The sequence below is a fragment of the Oryctolagus cuniculus genome, chromosome 15 (assembly GCF_964237555.1).
Source record: "Oryctolagus cuniculus chromosome 15, mOryCun1.1, whole genome shotgun sequence".
NCBI lineage: Eukaryota > Metazoa > Chordata > Mammalia > Lagomorpha > Leporidae > Oryctolagus > Oryctolagus cuniculus.
Genome location: NC_091446.1, coordinates 64,196,483 through 64,215,763, shown reverse-complemented (window position 1 = coordinate 64,215,763; position 19,281 = coordinate 64,196,483). Strand labels below are relative to the sequence as shown.

Genomic DNA, 19,281 nt, shown 5'->3' with positions numbered 1-19,281 from the left:
GGGATACAATTACGTTTATATGAAATGTTCAGAATAGGCAAATCTATGTGGCAAAAAGGTGGGTCAGTGCTTGGTCAGAGGTGAGGGTGGGGAACATTTTGGAGAAAATGTGGAGTTAACTTCTTTTGGGAAAGAGATTTCTCTCTCTCTCTCTCTCAAGAATTATTTATTTATTTGGAAGTTATAGAGAGGCAGAGAAAGAGAGAGAGGGAGGTCTTCCATCCTCTGGTTCTCCCCCTGATGGCCACGATAGCTGGAGTTGATCCGAAGCCAGGAGCCAGGAGCTTCTTCTGGGTTTCCCACGTGGGTGCAGGGGCCCAAAGACCTGGGCCATCTTCTACTGCTTTCCCAGGCCACAGCAGAGAGCTAGGTCAGAAGCGGAGCAGCCGGGACTCAAAGCAGCACCCATATGGGATGCTGGCACTACAGGCAACAGCTTTACTGGCTTTGCTACCTTGCTGGCCCCTCTTTCTCTCTTTAGAGTAATGAAAATATTTTAAAATTGATTGTGCTAATGGTTGCACAATTCTGTGAACCTACTAAAGATCATTAAATTGCATACTTTAAATGGGTGATTTGCATGTTATTTCAACTCAATAAAGTTGTTAAAAATATTCAACCAAATCATTAATGGTATTAAGCAATTATACTGCATGGTTAGTAAACACAAAAATATGGTATTTATAGCCACAATTATTTTTAGGTAAGGAAGTAAAAATTGTCTTTCCTCAGAAATGCTTAGCTTTGAGGTAATAGAAATTGCTTAATTATATAATATATTAACACTCCTTTTAGGGTACAAATTGAGCTTCAAGCCACTGAGTCCCAGCCTGGCCTCTTGGTGGTAAAATTGGTGTTCAGTGTATTTAAAAATATGTATTTATTCACTCATTAAACAGATACTTATGGCAAAGCTATCTGTGCGAGGCACACGCTGGACGTGGGGATTTAATGGTGAATGTTGTTGTTTCTGCCATCCAGCGGTAGTTGTGCCCGTACGTGTGTGAGCACAAGTGAGTGTTTACTCGGCCCATTTACTCGGTCTCTAGTTACAGGAATGGTCATTAGATGTGTGGAATATGTAGCAAGCGTGCACATAAACTGAAAATTCATTCTGTATGTAGGCTTTCAGTTGGATATTGTCTTCAGGTGCAACAGGAAATCTGAGGGTATGTCAAAAGGTTTCTGAAAAATGGAATTAAGAGAGAAGTTTATTTTGGCACAACTTTTAAAAATCATTTATTTATTTTTTTTTTTGCAAGGTAGAGTTAGAGAGAGAGAGAGAGATCTGCTGATTCGATCCCCAAATGGCCACAACAACCACAGCTGGACAGGTTCAAAGCCAGGGGCCAGGAGTTTCTTCCAGGTCTCCCACATAGGTGCAGGGGCCTAAGTAGTTGGGTCACCCTCCACTGCTTTTCTAAGGACAAAAGCAGAGAGCTAGATCGGAAGTGGAGCAGCTAGGACTTGAACCGCACCCATATGGGATGCCAGCACCAAAGGCAGCAGCTTTACCTGCTATACCACAGAGCTGGCCTCTTGGTGAAAAATTTTTGAAACCCATGCATATGAGGTGTCTGAAAAGTTCATGAAAATGTGTATTATGAGAAACTGTGCATAGATTTCAATTAAAAAATTTTTTTTATTTGAAAGGCAGAGTTACAGAGGTAGAAACAGAGAGAGAAGTCTTCCATCTGCTGGTTCACTCCCCAAATGGCTGCAACATCAGGGCTGGGCCAGGCTGAAGCCAGGATCCAGGAGCTTCTGGGTCTCCTCTCTGGGTGCAGGGGCCCAAGCACTTGGGCCATCCTCTGCTGCTTTCCCAGGCACATTAGCAAGGAACAAGATCAGAAGTGGAGCAAGGCCAGCGCCGAGGCTCACTAGGCTAATCCTCTGCCTTGCGGCGCCAGCACACCAGGTTCTAGTCCTGGTCGGGGCGCCGGATTCTTTCCTGGTTGCCCCTCTTTCAGGCCAGCTCTCTGCTGTGCCAGGGAGTGCAGTGGAGGATGGCCCAAGTGCTTGGGTCCTGCACCCCATGGGAGACCAGGATAAGTACCTGGCTCCTGCCATCGGATCAGCGTGGTGCGCCGGCCGCAGCGGCCATTGGAGGGTGAACCAACGGCAAAAGGAAGACCTTTCTCTCTGTCTCTCTCACTGTTCATCCACTCTGCCTGTCAAAAAAAAAAAAAAAAAAAGGCTGGCGCCGTGGCTCACTAGGCTAATCCTCCGCCTAGCGGCGCCGGCACACCGGGTTCTAGTCCCGGTCGGGGCGCCGGATTCTGTCCCGGTTGCCCCTCTTCCAGGCCAGCCCTCTGCTGTGGCCAGGGAGTGCAGTGGAGGATGGCCCAGGTGCTTGGGCCCTGCACCCCAAGGGAGACCAGGAAAAGCACCTGGCTCCTGGCTCCTGCCATCGGATCAACGCGGTGCGCCGGCCGCAGCGCGCCGGCCGCGGCGGCCATTGGAGGGTGAACCAACGGCAAAGGAAGACCTTTCTCTCTGTCTCTCTCTCTCACTGTCCACTCTGCCTGTCAAAAAAAAAAAAAAAAAAAAAAAAAAAAAAAAAAAAAAAAGAAGAAGAAGAAGAAGAAGTGGAGCAGCCAGGACTCTGCCTGGTGCCCATATGGGATGCATGCATTGCAGGCCGGAGCTTTGCAGGCAGGCTGGAGCTTTAACGCACTGTGCCACAGCGCCAGCCCTGTTTTCAATTGTGTGTGTGTGTGTGTGTGTGTGTGTGTGTGTGTGGTGATGGCAGAAGACAAAAGCACAGTGGAAATATGCAACTCTCTGCTTGTATGGCAACCAAAGCATATGATATAGTCAGACCTAGAGTTATAGTGGGAGGGTATCATACAGTTACTCGAAAAAGGGTATGGCAAGGAGTCCGGGTGAACTACAGAGCTAGAGTCCCCACCAGAGAGCATTCTTACTTCTGATACCAACTGCTAGTCTGAGCAGTTTCCAAAACCACTTTCAGTTCTGATAAAAGGACTCACAGAACCCACTGAGAGCTATGTACTCATGGTTACAGCTTATTACAGAGCAGGCATACAGGATAAAATCAGCCCAGGAAAGAAGCATTTAGGGTGGAGTCTGGGGAAGAACTAAATATGGAACTTCCATTGCTCTCACTGCACAGAGTCAGGGTGTGTTGCTACTCAGAATCCACGGACGACAACAAGGTTTTTCCAACTAGGGAAATTCAGCTAGGGCTTTGGTGTCCAGAGTTTTGGCTGCATCATCCAAAGCTCCATCCTAAATCAAACCGTTGGTCTGTCTCCATGGTGGTCATCCACCAGCCCAAGCCCCTTTGTTAGACACTCCTGTGTAAGGTAAGGCCCTTGGGCAAACAAAGACACTGCCATCGGGCAGCAGGTTACCTCCAAGAAACCACAAGGAAAGGCCAGATCTCTTCTTGAGCAAGGTTAAAGTTTTAAAATTGAGGTTTATTTTATTTATGTGAAAGGCAGAGTTACAGAGAAGGAGTGGGGAGAGAGAGAGAGAGACAGAGAGAGAGAGAGAGAGAGAAAGAGAGAGAGAGAGATTGATCTTCCATTCACTGGTTCATTGCCCAAATGAAAAGCCAGGGCTGGGCCAGGAAGAAGCCAGGAGCCAGGAGATTTTACCCAGGTCAGGGAATGAGTATCAAGGACCCAAGGACTTGGGCCACCCTCTGCTGCTTTTCCAGCCACATTAACAGGGAGCTGGATTGGAAGTGGAGCAGCCAGTACTTGAACAGGTGCAGTATGGGATGCTGGTGCTGCAGGCGATAGCTTAACCCACTATGACACAGCCCCAGCCCCACAAGGTTATATTTTTTTTATTACACAGGTATAGATATGCAATCATTCTACCACTGTGGCTTTTTTTTAACATATACTTTATTTTATTATTTATTTATGTATGTATTTATTTATTTATTTGAGAGGCAAAGGCAGAGAGAGAGAGAGAGAGGTCTTCCCACCGCTGATTCACTTCACGGCCAGAGCTGCATTGATCCGAAGCCAGGAGCCAGGAGCTTCTTCTGGGACTCCCATGTGGGTGCAGGGACCCAAGGACTTGGGCCATCTTCTGCTTTCCCAGGCCATAGCAGAGAGCTGGATTGGAAGTGGAGCAGCCAGGACGCGAACTGGTGCCCATATGGGATGCTGGCACTGCAAGCAGTGGCTTTACCTGCTATGCCACAGCGCCAGTCCCCTACTGTGGCTCTTAAGTTAGTACTGAACATAAAGTAGTATTATTTCACTTCAAGACTGAGAACTAACATTAACCATGGACTGATTATAGATGCTATAAATATCTTTCCTATTTACACTTTTTCCTCGAAAAACTAGTTCTAATAATTTCCACTTTGCATTTTTTTCAAATTTGTTCAAGTAGGTCTAAAAGTCCTCTTGTTTGATTCTATGATTTTAAAGCGACAAAAAAGGAGCCAGTGCTGTGGTGTGGCAGGTAAAGTCACTGCCTGCAACACCAGCATCCTGTATGGGCACTGGTTCATGTCCTGACTGCTCCACTTCTCATCTGGCTCCCTGCTAATGTACCTGGGAAAGCAGAAGAAGATAGCACAAGTAGTTGGGCCCCTGCACCCATGTGGAAGACCTGGAAGAAGCTCCTGGCTCCTGGCTTAGGCCTGGCCCAACCTTGGCCATTATGGCCATCTGGGGAGTGAACCAGCAGATGGAAGATCTCTGTGTGTGTGTATTGACCTCTCTCTCCATAACTCTGCCTTTCAAATGAAGAAATAAATCTTCTTTTAAAAAAGCAACACAACAAAAATCTATGCAACTCCATATCATACAGCACACAATGATGATTACTCCTATTAATATGGTACTTCATCCTTTTGAAGAACTTTCAAAATATCCATCTCAGCTGAGTTTTCATAATATCTTTGTGTGATTTATATTGCAAATGTTATCGTAGCCTTTTGGTACATGAAGAAATTTTAGCATAAAAGTTAAAGTTAGGGGCTGGTGCTGTGGCATAGAGGTTACAGCCACTGCCTGCAGTGCCAGCATCCCATATTGGTGCCTGTTCGAGTCCCAGCTGCTCCACTTCCAAACCAGCTCCCTGCTGACATGCATGGGAAAACAGCAGAAGATGGCCCAAATCCTGGGGACCCTGCACCCATCCTTGCTTCAGCCTGGCCCAGCCCTCCCAGTTGGGACCATTTGGGGAGTGAACCAGTGGATGGAAGATTCTTGACTTGAGTCCTGGCTCTGTTTCTGATCCAGCTTTTTAGTAATGCACACCCTAGGAGGCAGCACATGATGGCTTCAGGTACTTGGTCCCTGCCACCCTGTGGGAGACCTGGATTGCCTTCCAGGTTTGGTCCAGCCCTGGCTGTTGCAGGCATTTAGGAAACGAATCAGCAGATAGAATAGATGGTGTCTCTCTCTCTCTCTCATATAAAATAAAATCAATAAAACTTTTTAAAACTTTAAAGGTAGGAGGTGGCATTGTGGCATAACGGGTAAAGCCACTGCCTGTGATGCTGGCATCAATGCTGGTTCAAGTCCTAGCTGCTCCACTTTGAAACCAGCTCCCTGCCCATGCATCTGGGAAAGCAGCAGACAACGGCCCAAGTACTTGGGTCCCTGCACCCACATGTGGGACCCGTAAGAATCTCTTGTCTACTGGCTTCGGTCTGGTTCAACTCCAACCATTTTGGCTATTTGGGGACTGAATAAACAGATGGAAAACCTCTCTCTCTCTCTCTCCTCTTCTCTCTAATTCTTTCAAAAAAATAAATCTTAAAAAAAAAAAAAAACTTAAAGATGGACTCTTAATGGTACACTACAGTCTGAGTTCACTGATTCTGTCATTGCTCCTTCAGTCTGAGTTATTCTTCTTACCAAATTCTGTAATTCTGTGACTGAATGAACTCCAGGTCCTAAACTCTAAATCTTGCTTCATCAAATAAAGCTGAGATTGCTGGCATTCTTGCCCGATGTGTTTGAATACTTGACAAGCTCATTTGGGTGGAAGAATGCGTGGACCAGCCAAGCTCTACAAATCTTTCCCACAGCCAAGTCAGATTCTGTTTGTTTATAAATAGAAGCATTATTCTCAAATGTAACTTCTTGTTTTCAATTAATACTTAAAAAATTTGTAAACATTTTCCATGCTTGATAGAATAGCTGTTGGATATTCCTGTGCAAACTATAGACCTTAAAAATATTTAATATGCACAACTCAAACTATTTATATTCAAAATGTGATACAACACTAAAGAAAGATACCAGAAAATGGGAAAGGAACACAGTCAGTTACAGCTGTCATACTATTCGTACATTCTCATAAACCAAAATTAACAAATAGCTGTGTCTATTCACCAGCACATTTCTAATACCTAATATAATACCTGGTACATTGTAGGTACTCAGTAAATATCTGTTGAATAAATGAAGAAGTGAATAATTAAAATAAATTTCCTTATTACTATAGTTGCTGAGTAAAAGGAGAATTCTCCCCAACACCATCTCTTTTGGAAATGGGTACTTTTCCTTTGAAAATTAGAAATTTATTCCAAAGCAAAATAAAAGTTGAAAGCTGAGTTGGAACTTCCTCTAAAATGGTTCTTACTACTGGTGTTAGGGTACTACATCAATTAAGATCTGTGATTTGAGAAAACTGAAAATTATTTATTTAAAATAAATATTTATTTTATAAATTTATTTATTCCCTTAAGCCAGAGGGAATTTATGAGGTTACCTATTGAAAAAATCCGACTGTAGTTCAGGTCTCAGACACCAGTTCCTCTTAGCGCTAGCCTATTCCATGTGCTTCAAATTGGTCTTTCTCGTGGAAAAGAAATGGCTTCCGGATGATCATATGTCCATTTACTTTCTTGTTTCTATGCAGAGTACCCATCTATCCTCAGGGTCGATTTTCACTCTATTTGGACTAATTTAGGTTATAATCCTCCTTGTAAGTCTCTAACAAAACAATTCCTGAGGTCAAAGAATTTAATGAATTGATTATGATGGGTTAAGTGCCCATCTCTAAATTACTGTGCCAAGACTGTCACATTACTGATGTGAACCAGGCTTGTTTGGATAAGGAAGGCCATCTCTTATTTGAAAGTAGAGAATTCCCTGGACCTGTAGTTGGATGTCTTCTGTTATTTTTGAAATATGCTGTCATTCTCTTTTCAGATACACCATTTCTCCAACCACACATGTGTAGTATTTTTTATATTGTTTCACAATTTTGGATGCTCAACTCTGTTTTCATTCCTCTTTTTTCTTTCTGTCTCTGTATTCATCTGGATGATTTGACCTTCTTTTCTCACCATGGGTCCATCAAAAGAAATATTCATTTCTCAATATCATAGAATTTTTCCTCCTGGCATTTGTATTTGACCCCTTTTTATAATTTTCATCTCTCTGCTGGGATGCCGGCACTGTAGGCGGCGGCTCTACCCATTACGTCACAGCGCCAGCCCTCCCATCCTTTTAGAGAGGCTTGTTCATTGTTAAGTTGTCATTGTTTGTTGTTACCATAGCTACAGAAAAAATTAGTCTTTTCCTAAGAATATACTCAGATGTAACTTTGAGTATTTTCTTCACAAATATTTATATTGGAATGTTTATGCATTTGAAAGAGTAACCAAGCAAGAGAGAGACTGAGACCTTCCATCTGCTCTCGCACTCTCCAAATGCCTGCCATAGTAAGGGCTGGCTTAGGCTGAAGCCGGAAGCCAGGAACTCCATCTGGTCTCCCACATGGGTGGCTGGGACCCAACTACTTGAGCCATCATCATCTGCCTCCTAGGGAGTGCATTAGCAGGAAGCTGGATCAGTGGCAGAGGCAGGACTTGAACCAGGGCACTCTGACATGAGATGGGGGATCCCATGCAGTGGCTTAACCCATTGTGCCACAGTCTGCATCCCATGATGAATTTATTAATTGATAAACACCTTCACCTTTCCCAGATTCAAGACAAAGAGATTTACTAGAGGTTTACAGAGAGGTCATTCAGAGGGGCCTTGTGTTACTCTGTTTCTGCTTTTCCAGGTAGCTCCCATTTTCCTTATGACTGAGCAGGAGTTGAATGTAGATTTAATATGAAGTGCCTGTTTTGGGCAAGCAAATGACAAATGTAAAAAAAAACACTGAGAAACACTATTGCTATGGGTTGGATATGGTTTTTCTCTCAAAGGTTCACGTGCTGGAGGTTTGGTCCCCCATGCAACAGCATCAAGAGGTGATGGAACCTCTGAGGGGAGGGCTAGTGGGTGGTGAAGAAGTCACTGGGGCACCAACCTCAGAAAGAATTCAGGGCCATAGTGGAGGAGTAGGTCCTGAGGACTGGACTGCTGACAAGAGTAGTTTTTTTTTTTTTTTTTTTTTTTTTTTTAGATTTATTTATTTGAAAGTCAGAGTTACACAGAGAGAAGGAGAGGCAGAGAGAGAGAGAGAGAGAGATGTCTTCTATCCACTGGTTCACTCCCCAGCTGGCTGCAACGGCCAGAGCTGCGCCGATCCGAAGCCTGGAGCCAGGAGCTTCTTCCAGGTCTCCCATGTGGGTGCAGGGGCCCAAGGACTTGGGCCATTTTGTACTGTTTTCCCAGGCCATAGCAGAGATTGGATTGGAAGTGGAGCAGCCAGGACTCGAACTGGTGCCCATATGGGATGGTGGCACTGCAGGCAGCAGCTTTACCCGCTGCGCCACAGCTCTGGCCCTATCAAGAGTAGGTTGTTATAAAGTAAGTCTGGCTTTCTTGGCTTGTTCTCTTGCTTTCTCTTTCCACATGTGAACTTTTTCTCTTATTCTCGCTCTCTTTTACTCATGGTTCTGCCATGTGATGCTGATCACCATATTATGAAGTGGCATGAAGCCCTTGCCAGATATGGTTGCCCAGTCTTGGACTTACTCTCACCAAAACCATGAGCCAAAAATATGCCTCTTTTCTTTTTCTTTTTTTTGACAGGCAGAGTTAGAGAGACAGAGAGAAAGGTCTTCCTTCTGTTGGTTCACCCCACAAATGGCTGCTATGGCTGGCTGGCGCGCTGCGCCGATCCAGAACCAGGAGCCAGGTGCTTCCTCCTGGTCTCCCATGCGGGTGCAGGGCCCAAGCACTTGGGCCATCCTCCACTGCCCTCCCAGGCCACAGCAGAGAACTGGATTGGAAGAGGAGCGACCGGACAGAACCCGGCGCCCCAACCGGGACTAGAACCCGGTGTGCCGGCGCTGCAAGGCAGAGGATTAGCCTAGTGAGCCGCGGCGCCGGCCAATCATGAACATCTTAAATTCAGAAAAAGAACATACTATCTTCATTAATTATATGACACACCTCTATATTAGTTTTCTTTCTGTACATATTTTAGTCTCATTTAAAAAAAAAAAAAGATTTATCTATTTATTTAAAAGGTAGCTCTACAGAGAAAAGGGAAGAGACAGAGGCTGGCCACTCCCCAAGTTGCTACAACGTCTGGGGCTGGGCCAGGCCGAAGCCAGGAGCCAGGAGCTTCTTCTGGGTCTCCCATGTGGGTTCAGGGGCCCAAGCACTTGGGCCATCATCATGCCTCATATTTTTATTCTTCATATTTTTAAAAAGATTTGCTTATTAGAAATGAAGAGAGTGAGGGAGAAATACAGATCTTCTATCTGCTGGTTCACTTCCCAAATGGCCACAACTGCCTGACTGATCCCAGTAGTGTGGAATTCCATCCAGGCCTCCTACGTGGGTGTCAGGGTCCCAGAAACTTTGGTCAATCCACACCGCTTTCCCAGGTACATTAGCAGGGAGAAGTGGAACAGCCAGAACTTGAACTGGCGTTTATATTGGATATGTGCATCGCAGGCAGAGGCTTAACCTACTGTGCCACATGCCTGCCCCTAGGCTTCATGTTGCTTATCTCTTCATATGGTAATAATTTTGTAACAAATTCTATGGAGAAGATAGGTAGCTAACAGCTTTTTCTCTTATTATGGTTGTTTAAAGTTTTATATTATCATAGAGATATGTTAGAAAAGGTTCTTTTAGTTCCATAACTCACTGTTGATAATATCATACAGATTTTTAGAATTATGGTAAATTTTGGATACTCTCTAAATAGGATGCTTAATACATTACTGAAAAGGATTCACAGCACATGAACCTCCTTTAAACTGATAACATTTGTTGGGGATGTTCTTATTAAATTCTGGCAGGAAATAATTGCCTTTCTTGTTTTGATAAGCACTACAACTTTAATTTTTTTTTTTTTTTTTTTTTTTTTTTTGACAGGCAGAGTGGACAGTGAGAGAGAGAGACAGAGAGAGAAAGGTCTTCCTTTGCCGCTGGTTCACCCTCCAATGGCCGCCGCTGCAGCCGGCGCACCGCGCTGATCCGATGGCAGGAGCCAGGAGCCAGGTGCTTTTCCTGGTCTCCCATGGGGTGCAGGGCCCAAGCACCTGGGCCATCCTCCACTGCACTCCCTGGCCATAGCAGAGAGCTGGCCTGGAAGAGGGGCAACCGGGACAGAATCCGGCGCCCCAACCGGGACTAGAACCCGGTGTGCCGGCGCCGCAAGGTGGAGGATTAGCCTATTGAGCCACGGCGCCGGCTACAACTTTAATTTTTTTACATGTCCGCCATCTGCAAGAATTTCCCACAGGTAACCTTCAGGCCCCCTAAATGTCAGCCCTGCTTTTCCTCTTTGATCCACGTATTTTTGATGCTGGAACACAGGACGCATTCAGCTAACTATAAAAGGTCTGGCCCTGCACCTACGCTTCAACAGTGCTGGGTGGGTCAGCACAATGGGTGGTAGGCATATTCTTAGATACCAGTCTTACCCTGGGACAGCTGGCAATATCTTAACTACACATGCAAGTGACTATGGGTTACAAAAATATATTCCACTAAACTGAAACCAAATGTATCCTTAAGTCAACTTCAGCTAAATTTTTAAGATGCCAACACCATGAGACAAAAGGAAGCACCGCAGAAGGGAAGTGTGTGCTGACTGAAAGCTGCAGGTACAATGTCTGCTTTTACAAGCTTTACAGGAGCCTCTGCCTAGGAAAGGGGCAGTGCAAATAAGGAGCGCTGAAGCTGCAGCCTTGTTGGCTTCGCTTAATCTGCCCTGCGGCCTGGAGTCACTCTCGGGTCTGTGACCACTTCACACTCCCAGAAAGTATTGAGGATTGCAATACGGGAATCGCGTCCACCAACATCTACGGCATCAGGAGTTAAATATGGAAAATATTGAGTCATTAATTCATTTAAAAATTATAATGTGTTACATGTTAACATAAATAACTTTTAAATGAAAATAACTATATTTTCCAAGGGAAAAAAAAAAAAAACAGCGTGGTGCAAGGTTGCTGCAAATCTCTTCAACGCCCGGCCTGAAAGAAGACATACAAATGCGCTGTTTTCAATTTTCAGTCCATGGCAACACCCAAGCACACCTAGTCTCCGGAATACCCCACTGCAGTGTTGGGGCGGAAAAGGGGAATACGGTCTTAGTACGAAACAGCCGCGAGCTTGTGGGCCCCCGGACTACTTCGAGAACCGTCCATTCAGACAGCACCATCGCTACTTTCTGGTTCGCCTAGGGCTCCCCAGGTACCTTTCCTCGAATTCTGTATTTTTATAGTCAAGCCCATCTTCCAGATAAGAGTTACATGTTAATTCTTGCTATACTTTGTGGGATACACAGATAAGTTTAGAAAACAATTTTTGCCGGCGCCATGGCTCACTTGGCTATTCCTCTGCCTAGCGGCGCCGGGACCCCAGGTTCTAGTCCCGGTCGGGGCGCTGGATTCTTTCCCGGTTGCCCCTCTTCCAGGCCAGCTCTCTGCTGTGGCCAGGGAGTGCAGTGGAGGATGGCCCAAGTGCTTGGGCCCTGCACCCCATGGGAGACCAGGATAAGTACCTGGCTCCTGCCATCGGATCAGCGCGGTGCGCCGGCCATTGGAGGGTGAACCAACGGCAAAGGAGGACCTTTCTCTGTGTCTCTCTCTCACTGTCCACTCTGCCTGTCAAAAAATTTAAAAAAAAAAAAAAAGAAACAATTTTTAACGAATATCAGCGTTTCCCCCCCATTCACCGACAAGGTCAAAGGATCTCCTTCACTGCTGCCTGACAGTAAGGCCTTCTTCTTTCAGGAATACTGATGACCCACTAGACTAGGAACAAACGCGACCTTCGGCGTCTGACAGAGACTCCTGAACGTTCCAACCGAATTGCTGGGCGCTGGTGAGGCACGTGCTCCGAGCCCTACCTTCACCACCTGATTCTCACAACAATCCCCCGGCATTGGTAGTCCGTTATTCCTATCCATGATGGAACTGAATTAAGAGATTGTTAAACCCCAGCAGGACTGAGCCAAAATCTGAATCCAGACAATCTGACTCAGCGGCTTTCAGCCTACCCTCTGCTGATGGAGCGTAAACGTGGGAGACTGAGCGCCATAGCTATGAGATGCCCTGATCAATGTGAGAGGACAGTAAGAGCCAAAAGCCTTTGGGCCCAGGCCAGCCGAAACACCATGACTTTCTGCTTTACTTTCTACACGCCCTCGCTCCCCTCATTTTTAACGTCTTGGCTAGCCCTCACGCGGACCCCGAAACCCGGGCGCTACACCAACAGGAGCCGAGGAAGCCCGTGGTAACCACGGAAACAGCGGCGTGGCGTGAGCCTTGCGCAGGCGCGCTGCCGCCCAGGCCTGCCGGCCCGGCCCACGGCGGCCCGGCCCAGCCCCTCCTCTCGGCCTCACACTCCACGGGCCCGCCACGGGTGGGGGCGGGCGGGAGGGCGGGGACGGGCGCCTGCGCAGTCGCCGGGGCGCGGGTGTGATCGGCCTCACGTAGCGAGGGCAGCGGACGCCTCCTCCCCGGCGCTGCCGTCGCGGCCTGGAGGTTATAAAAGGGCTAACTGGCTCCCTCTGCTGCCCAGTCGCGCCGCCAGCGGACTGAGGGCAGGGTGTAGGTAGCCGGCCCCGGGGGCAGGCGACAGGGACCTGAGGAGCGTGCCGTCGTCCCGTCCCACGTTCCAGGTGAGGTGCTCTTTCGACCTTGGAGGCTGAGAACGGAGGCCCGCGGGCAGCCGTGGTGCTCGCACGGGCGGCTGCGGCGGTCCGGTGTCTCCCCGTGCTGGAGGGCGGGCTCGGGGGGCGAGGGCTCTCCCGTCCACCGCAGCAGCCGCGGTACCTCGCCGTCTGGAGGCTTGGCAAGTCGCCCCGCGCCCCGCGCCCCCCAGGCCCGGCTGCCCTCTCCCACGCTCCCCTTCCCACCTCCGCCCCCGTCCCGCTTCCGACCGCGGCGGCTGCAGCAGCCGCTGTCCCCGCCCCGGGGACCAGGACTTTCTTGAATGTTCTTCCCGGGGTGGAATCACCCTGTTGATTTTTTTTTTTTTTCTCTCAAGCTCCCTCCTTACCTGGTCCTCGCTACACAGCTGAGGGGAACGCGAGGGCGGGGCGTGGGCTTCTGGCCGCCACGGCTGCAGATGGTTAGCATGTGGCAGTGAAGAGCAGATTGTAAGCGCTCCCGGCGTTTCTGCCCAGTGGAACAGTCGGTCGGGTCGGGCTAGTGGACCTCCCCAGAAAGTTCTCGCTGAACTCCTCTATCTGTTGCGCGCGGCGGCGCCGCCTCAGCCGCCAGACGTAGCCCGGGGTGCCGAGTTGTCCCCGCGGAGGAAGCCGGCTGTCAGATCACCCAGTCGGCGAAGCTGGGCTGCTTCCTCTTCTTCCCCATAAATCTCCGTGAAGGCGCACGAGCTTGCCTCTCTGGGCTCTCCTCGCTGCCCTCCGCTTTGATCGCTACGCGGAGGATCTAGAGGTTTTCAGAGTGCAAACAAATTCCACGGGCTGTGGAGGAATTCTGAGTTGGATTACGTGATCAGCCTCCCAGATGTATGTTTCAAGCGGGAGGAAGGAACGATCAAAAGGAGAGCATTTCGCCTTAAAAAAAAAAAAAAAAAGAAAAATCAAATCTATTAAATATAGATTCCGTTTGTAGACGCTCACATGTGTGGGTGTTCTGGGTAAAGTGGAAGACTCTCGGAGTGTTTGCACGCCCCCCCCCCCCCCTTTTACCCCTTTCTTTCCTTTTTGTTTTTTAAAGAAAGTGATGAAGCAGCAGCTAGATCCCCTTTTAGGAACTGATCTGAAAAGCCAGAGAACTTGCCAATTTCCACTTAACTGTTTCTCCGAGAGCTGTGGCTCTTGGACTTTCCTTTGGAATGCGCTCTGTAGGGATGCAATAGCCACTACGTGAGTGGGGGAGGGGAAAAGACGTGGCACTAGTGTTCTTTCATCAACTTTCCTCATTTTTTTCCCCCTAAGGTTCTGGAAAGAAACGTGTTTCCCCTTTTAGGTTTAATGGTAACTTATGAATGAGGCTACTCTTTTCCTAAAATAATCAGATGAAAAATTCAGTCTGCATAGCAGGAACATTGGAAGTTAGCTTGAAAAACATTTTAAAGGAATTTTTAATCACGCTCCTTTGGAGAAAATGGATACTTTAAGCAGAAAATATTCAAGAAGCTGAAAGTGAACAATTTTGAATATGTTTTGCCTTGATTTGAAATGTGAATAAACAGTCTGATTTTTTTTTTTCTTTAACTTTGGCTTTTATCCTGTTGATGTATAATTCCAGAATCCTAAGAACTTTGAATCCTACCTTTCTCTTTTTGTGGAAAGGGTAAATTTTCTCACTTACTTTAAAAAGTCATGTCAGTGCTGGTTTTTGGAACATTGTCCAGTAAGTTCTGCCAGTGTCTTTGATAGCTGGTGGCAAATTCTTAGATTTACACGGACAGACTAGGGATAGAATTACTTTGTCTTTTTGAGATAAATAATGCTGTTACCATTGACATCTTGAACATGAATTATTGTGAAATTCTGAAAGAAAGCAAGGACTATAGTAAGAGAATAATTACTTTGGCCATTTTGTGTCTTGGAACATGAGGTCATGTAGGTGAAAAATGTATACAACTTTTATTGCAAAAAAGTTTAGACGGTGCAAGACCATTGAAAAAAAGTTTTATATCACCTAGCTATTCCAGGTTGTTGCAAGTGAATCTTGGCTTTTTGGTAAAGAGATAATTAACCTTTTTTATTACTGCAGAGAGAGTTATGTGGTGACAGGCAGTGTCTTTCACTGGGCAAATGAGTTCAAACTCCTGCTTTTATTTCAGGCACACAACAAGAGTTGGGAAAACCAGAAGGCTTGTGAGTTTTCATTTTTGTGGAAGGAATACCTTATTTTACTTAGCAATTAATTTTCCACTTCTCTTAGGTCTGTAAAATACATTAGTAGTTTTCTGCCTATTTGGAGATTATGAAGTCCTTTAAGATTTTGATGGAAGGTGTGGACCTAGGTCAGAAGATGCAAATATGAACACCTACGTGGAGTATTTTTTTTTTTTTTTGACAGGCAGAGTTAGAGACACAGAGAAAGGTCTTCCTTCCATTGGTTCACCCCACAAATGGTTGCTACGGCTGGCGCGCTGCGCCGATCCGAAGCCAGGAGCCAGGTGCTTCTCCTGGTCTCCTATCCGGGTACAGGGCCCAAGTACTTGGGCCACCCTCCACTGCCTTCCCGGGCCACAGCAGAGAGCTGGACTGGAAGAGGAGCAGCCAGGACTTGAACCGGCGCCCATATGGGATACCAGTGCCACAGACAGAGGATTAACCTACTGTGCCACAGTGTTGGCCCCACGTGGAATTTTTTTTTAAAGATTTATTTATTTATTTGAAAGAGTTACACAGAGTAGGAGAAGCAGAGAGAGAGAGAGAGAGAGAGAGAGAGAGAGACTGACTGACTGACTTCTATCGACTGGTTCACTCCTCACTTAGCCGTGATGGCTGGGTCGGCCAGAGCTGTGCTGATCCAAAGCCAGGAGCCTCCTCCAGGTCTCCCTTGTGGGTGTAGGGGCCCGAGAACTTGGGCCATCTGCTTTCCCAGGTCATGGCAGAGAGCTGGATTGGAAGTGGAGCAGCTGGGACTCGAACTGGCGCCCATATGGGATGCCAGCTTTACCTGCTATGCCACCGTGCCAGCCCCCCTACATAGAATTTTATATACCATTTCCTGCTGCTAGTCTCACCCATGAACTCTTTTAAAAAACAAAAAAACAGCCGGCGCCGTGGCTCAATAGGCTAATCCTCCGCCTAGCGGCGCCGGCACACCGGGTTCTAGTCCCGGTCGGGGCACCGGATTCTGTCCCGGTTGCCCCTCTTCCAGGCCAGCTCTCTGCTATGGCCAGGGAGTGCAGTGGAGGATGGCCCAGGTGCTTGGGCCCTGCACCCCATGGGAGACCAGGAAAAGCACCTGGCTCCTGGCTCCTGCCATCGGATCAGCACGGTGCGCCTGCTGCAGCGGCGGCCATTGGAGGGTGAACCAACGGCAAAGGAAGACCTTTCTCTCTCTGTCTCTCTCTCTCACTGTCCACTCTGCCTGTCAAAAATAAAACAAAACAAAACAAAAACTGGGGGCTGGTGCATGGCGCAGTAGGTTGATCCTCCACTTGTGGCGCCGGCATCCCATATGGGCTCCGGTTCTAGTTCTGGCTGCTCCTCTTCCAGTCCTGCTCTCTGCTATGGCCTGGGTTAGCAGTGGAGGATGGCCCCAGTGCTTGGGCCCCTTACCCACATGGGAGACCAGGAAGAAGCACCTGGCTCCTGCCTTCAGATTGGCACAGCTCTGGCCGTTGCGGCCATTTGGGGAGTGAACCAACGGATGGAAGACTTTTGTGTCTGTCTCTCCCTCTCACTGTCTGTAACTCTACCTCTCAAATAAAATCGTAAAAAAAAAAAACCTGACTAGGAGTGGGTGTATGGTACAGTTGTTAAGGCATTCCTGCACCTGATGTCAGAGTGCCTGACAGGTCCTGGCTTTGCTTCAGATTCCACCTTTCTGCTAATACGCACCCTGGGAGGTAGTAGGTGATAATTTAAGAATTTAGTCTGCTGCCACACATGGGAGACCCAGCCTGAGTTCTGGGCTCCTGGCTTTGGCCTGGCCTAGCCTTGGCTGTTGTAGGCATCACGGAGTGACCCAGTGTATTGAAGATCTCTCTCTCTCTCTCTGTCCATCCCTTTCAGATCAAACCAAACCAAAAAGACACTACTAGAACATAAAAGATATATGAAGGTAATATTTAAGGGTATCTCCCATATTATAGGCAGCATTTATTTAATGCTTCTGAAAATTGAACTGGGTATATAACACTGGGCTTCAATATTTAAATGACTAACATTTGCTAAAAATTTTTTTTTTTAAGATTTATTTATTTTCAAGTCAGAGTTACAGCGATAGAGAGAGAGAGGGGCGGGGGGAGGCAGGCCTTCCATCTGATAGTTCACTCTCCAGATGGCCCTAACGGCCAGAGCTGCGCTGATCCGAAGCCAGGAGCCTCTTCTGGGTCTCCCACATGTGTGCAGGGACCTAAGGAATTGGGCCATCTTCTACTGCTTTCCCAGGCCACAGCAGAGAGCTGGATTGGAAGTGGAACAGCCAGGTCTTGAACCCGCGCCCATATGGGATGCCGGCGCTTCAGGCCAGGGCGTCAACGCACTGCGCCACAGCGCCGGCCCCATTGCTAAAAAAATTTTAACAAAAGTTAAAATTTGTTAGAGTTGTTGAATTGCTAAGTTGTCTAGTCAATGAAAGTGCATCATACTGGATGCTTTCCCACCCCCATCCAATATATTATAATATATCTTTGACTTTTCACTCTGGAAGTGAAACAGGATTGAAGGTAAACAAAAATAAGTTTTATGGTCTTTAGCATTAAATAATATTGCTCTTGCAATGAGAGCTTGAATCTTACTAAATCATAAAGGTGTACGTATAAGTATATGAATATATGAGATGAACCAAGTAAACTGGATGTCTGTAGAATGAAACTAGTAGAACTTTGTGTTTCTACTCAGTGAAACTTATTTGTATAAATTGAAGTTATCTTTCATTAGTTTTCCTCTAGCCAAATAAATATTGTACCTGAATAAAATGTTAGAAAACTCAAAAGGACTCTAACTTGGATTATTATAGCAATTTCTTCTTTTTTTATAGCAGTTTTTGAACTTAATACAAATAAGTATTCCTTTTTTTTCTGATCTTTTTCTTTGAATGCATGGTGTGAATATTGGTAATTTTGGTTGAAACTGTAGTACAGAGATTCATTCTTCTCTAATTGTCTTCAATGAATGGGTACCATCTTCTTTCTGCTTAGTGTTTCATTTAAGTGTGTCCAGTTTAGAAAAAACAGAATCCAAGGATAGAAAGATAAGATAAAGAGAAGTGGGATAGCAGAATAGCCTTGGAAGGGATGAGTTAGATAAAGTAACATAGGCCTTAGAGCTCTAATCTATGTATTAGGAGGAAAGGGGCAGTTTCGAGTATTCTCTGTATTAACAGGCCATGGCCCGAATCGGTGGTGGTCAGAGATAAGAGTATATACAATATCTTTTGTATTAGGAATGGTATTTGAGTAATAAAGTTACTTAGGAGAATTTGTTCTTCATCTGTGCAGAGTAGGTTAAACAGAAATACTTCTGATGTTTCCATTACAGGAATCAAAATTACTTTGCTTTTGAAGCTTCATTAAGACCCAAGAATTAATAGTCAGCAAATACAAGTCATACAATGCTTTGAACACTGTTTGAAACATCAAATGTAACAATGTACATTAGTCCCACCTTATCCATAGGGAGAAAAATGCGTTCTAGGACCCCCAATGAATGCATGAAACCACAGACAGTACCGAATACTACATATACACTATATTTTCCCCTATACATGTATATCTAATACACAGTTCAATTTATAAATTAGACACAATAAGATAGTACAGTAATAAAGTAGAACAGTTGTCATATACTTTAGTAAAAGTTATGTGAGTGTAGTAGTCTCTCTCAAAATAGTTTATTACTTAAATTGTCCTAAAAATGTTGATGAAAGAGGCAGGCATAGTGCTTAAGATGCCAGTTAGGAGCCTAGCCTCCTGTATTGGAGTGCTTGGGTTTGAGTCTTGACTCTGCTTCCCATCCCAGCTTCCTGTTACTGTGTACCCTGTGAGGGAAGCAGGTGATGGCTAGGGTGGTTAGGTCCTTGCCGCTAATATGAGAGACCTGGATTAAATTCCCAGCTCCCAGCTTCATCTGGCTGACGTTGTTACAGGCGTTTGGTGGATTAGAGCTCTTTCTGCCTTTCAGATGTTAAAAATGCATCAGCAAACTATTAACATGAGAATCCTTTATTTTAAAAAGTTTATAAAAGTATTAAGTAGAAACTGCATGGATTTGAAAAGCTTTCTGCACCAAAATAAATATCTTTTTTTT

At 46.1% G+C, this 19,281-nt stretch overlaps 2 protein-coding genes across 6 annotated transcripts in view; one reads left to right on the top strand and one right to left on the bottom strand.

Annotated features, from left to right (window-relative positions):
- Positions 1-14,024, bottom strand: part of NUDT13 (nudix hydrolase 13) — a 39,499-nt gene extending 25,475 nt beyond the window's left edge. For 3 of the 4 annotated variants that reach the window (XM_070057857.1, XM_051823780.2, XM_070057853.1), the window contains exon 1: positions 13,374-14,024. The gene's annotated coding sequence lies outside the window, so the exon portion shown is untranslated. The remainder of the gene's footprint in view (positions 1-13,373) is intronic. The other variant, XM_070057849.1, reaches the window with a different exon arrangement.
- Positions 12,755-19,281, top strand: part of P4HA1 (prolyl 4-hydroxylase subunit alpha 1) — a 104,136-nt gene continuing 97,609 nt past the window's right edge. For both annotated transcript variants that reach the window (XM_002718425.5, XM_002718426.5), the window contains exon 1: positions 12,755-12,993. The gene's annotated coding sequence lies outside the window, so the exon portion shown is untranslated. The remainder of the gene's footprint in view (positions 12,994-19,281) is intronic.